Consider the following 3,653-nt stretch of genomic DNA (forward strand, 5'->3'; position numbering starts at 1 on the left):
ATTTACTTCCAACTTTACTGTAGGAGAAATTCAGCAGTGTTTCAGTGCTTCCTCCCTCCAAGACTTTACTATATTTCCAGATTCTTATGCATTATCAGAACAATATAATCCTAGAAAGGATAAAAAGTTAATTGATCATCTTGATCAGTGTGATTAGTTTATATTACTGTTTCAAATATCTACTTTACTTTCCTGTGAGGGGATATACAGTCTCATCCCACTGTGCTGTGACTTACCCTGCCTCTGTAAGAATCAACTTGGCTTATCATTTATTTTGATTCATAGCATATAAGCAAAAGTGATTTTTGATTGTCTTTAAGAAGAAGCTTTAGTCTCTGTGTGTTTCCACCAGTTCACTTTGCTTGTTCTGCCTGCTACAAGAACAGCTCATCACATTTACATGCTACTTCTTCAGCCATGATGATTGGCTATGTCATGGAGACACAGTTAGCAGAGACACAGTCCACCTGCAGATGGAACTGAGTACAGTGGACTTGAAGCTGACATAGATCTTTGACATAGATCATGACATAGATCTTTGTTTTGTCAGCCACTGAAACTCATGATGGTGGTTGTTACACAGCATAAACTGGCCAAAGATGAGTAAAATGACTAGGATGGAATATAACTTAGCTTACATAATGAAATTCAGCAGCTCTATGCAGAGGAATATCCAATGGCACACAATAAATTGAGTTTGTTTGTTCACTGCAAACAGAAGCTGGAATAAAGTGGGTTGTGATGACAGTATTGCCAGCCTTGGATAACAGAAAAAACTCAAAGTTTATCTTCTTCCTTACCCTCATTTATTTGTTGAGCGCTTACTATGTGCAAGGTACTGTGTTACATTGTGGATTCTGACTATGGAAAGGAATATAGAATATTGTCTGTGACCTTTAAACTTTTAGGGTGCATTTGGAGTAAGTGGGATGAGATACTCATATGAGAGTTAACGTATGAGCTATACAGTTAATGCACATGATAGTAAATCTGAAAAAGTAAGTATCATTTTAGTTTATATCACCAGCTTCATGCTTGGATTTTTCTTCCTTAGAAGGTAAAAGGTTGTGATTCTAATTTGTACCTCCTTTTAGGGTTCTGTTGATATCAGTTTAAACTGACTTGTAAAGGCAATTACATAGTTCTTTTCCTAACTCAAGGTTCTTGGACATCAAATGGTGATGGTAGTTTTAAATCAGTCATCATGGAAGTATTTATACCATGTGCATTGAGCAAATATAAATATAAAATTTTCTTTTTTTGAGCTCTAGTTTATATCCACTGTCTTCATTTTACTACTACTCCCATCTCCACCAATTAATATATGAAGAGTTAAGTTGAATTTTTCCTATAGGTGACTGAAATCAGGAATACTGTTTTCAGAGAAGTTCTAGGGATTCACACATAGGAGTTTAAGAGCTGAGAGGCTTATGCAGCTAGCTAATGGCTATGAGTCTCTGAAGGTAAACTAGGAGAAAGGAATTAAATTCTTGAAGTTGAGTGATAATAGCATAAAGAACAAAAAATAATTGCATTGAAGTACCTTTTAATAAATACCTTGATTTTGGCAAAGGTCAGGATGATAGGTCCTTAGTAGAGTCTCCTTAAGTATTTGCTGGATCTTTGGTTCACAAATCTCATTTTCTGTTCTTTTTCTTTCCCTCTGTTCTCTTTTAGATCTTCCTTCAGTCTCTCTTTCTTTGTACACAATTATTTATGATTTTTATTTTTGCTCTTTTTTCTCACATCATTCTATTTTTCCTCACTTTGGTTTTAGAGAATTCGTAACAAGCCAGTCTTACAAGCTGCCTGGAAACTTGGATAACAAAATATTGTTGCAGGTGGAGTGGCAGATCTCTCCCTCCCAGAGGTTAGTTGTAACACAGGTTATTTGTGAAAAATACTTCACACTCTCAGCATGCTTATTTATCTGATTTCAGTAACATTTTATAGATGAAAGCAACAAAATAAATGAAATATGAGCCACCTTTAAAACAGTGCAGCATGCCTGTCAGATTAATTGCAGAACCTAAACACCAAATTCATTCCTTTAATTGAAAGTCTTATAAGCGCCACCCTTCAGCATATGCCACAGTTAGTGATCAATTGTTGCCATAAATGATTTAACATTTGTATACACATGAGATGACAAGCCATAATTCAAGGAAATGCCAATGCTGTGAAATAATCATAAACAGTGATAAATGTGCTGTCAATTTCCATATAATTACTCCAGATCTATCATGCATGTTGGGTGTGTTGAAGTGCATTAGTGCATAACAAATGTGCATCATCACTGTGATCAATATTTTATTTCGGATGAGAGTGTGTAACTGTATAATTATCATGTTATTCTTTTGGATGGCTTTTCTGTCCAACTATGATACATTTCGATTGAAAGTGAAATCGCAGATTGTCTACCTGGATTAGAATGACTATGCGGGTCATAATTAGCATAAAGTTGATACTTGCAATTTTAATTTAGACATTAATTATGGCTTGTGCCTTTACTTATATGGTAGATGATTTAGTTTGTCTACTCGAAATAGTCTCCTTTGAATATATTGTGCCCTAAATAAATCATACCCTTTGAACCTTTACTCTGAAAACTTGATTTTATGGGGAGGAAGAGGGGAGAAAGGAAGATGTTACTTTGGCCTTGTCTTTCTTTCCTTATTTCTTTTATTTTACTTTTTCTTCCTTGATTTTTTAAATTTCATGTTTCTGAGGTAGAATCTTCTAGGTTAACGAGTGAGGTCAATGAGGCAGGACCAATAACAGGCAATTTAAAACTACTTTGCTGACAGTCAAATGAGATAATTTGTGTACATTCAGACTCTCAGTGTATTTGGATTGTTTCTAGAAAAAAAGAAGGGATATAAGCCCTCATTTTTGCAGGCACCCCTAGCCTCATTGTGTTTTAGTACAGGGTCAAACAGGGTACCCTCTTGTCTTTGCTCAGCACCCCCAAAGATCCATGACAGGGAGACACCAGTACTCTGGCTGCTCAAGCTTCCAGGCTGTCACTCAGCTGGCTGACCCCTCAGCACTTAACCTCTCTCACAGCTTCTCTGTCATCCACTTCTTGCATAAGACATCATTTTGAGAAGTTATATAACCTTCGTTTATTTTTGAAAAATGTAATCACCATTCATCGAGAGACCAGTATTCTAAGCAAAGGTTTAAACAACCCCCATTTCCAGGGATGGGTTAATTTGTGTTCTGTAGGAAAACTGGCCCCAAACATAGGGTTATATCCCATCATTTTGTCTAGAAACAATCTGAATACACTTAAAGGATCTGAATGTACAAAAATTACCTTTTTTGATTGTCCATGATGTAGTTTTAAATGAGAGACCTGAGTAACCTGTGAGGCTTTTCCCAGACTTGTGAATTGGGAGCTTATGTAGTATCCTGGATACAGGTGGAGGGCTTGTAAAGGGCTGCTGCAAAGTATTTGTGTCAGTTGTGTGTTGTTATGTAGTTCTCTGGCCTCTGTGCAACTTTAGTCAACAGGTTTGAGCCAAGTGAATTTTCTTTAGCTAAACGACAACATAAACTAGGTTCCAAGACACAAAGACGACTCCCCTGGAACAACTATTTGTCAGTTGCAGTTTTGAGAATGTCCTGATCTCCAGGGCTATCTCCAATCA

This window comes from Condylura cristata, unplaced genomic scaffold (genome assembly GCF_000260355.1).
Source record: "Condylura cristata isolate star-nosed mole 26May11 unplaced genomic scaffold, ConCri1.0 scaffold00005, whole genome shotgun sequence".
Classification (NCBI taxonomy): domain Eukaryota; kingdom Metazoa; phylum Chordata; class Mammalia; order Eulipotyphla; family Talpidae; genus Condylura; species Condylura cristata.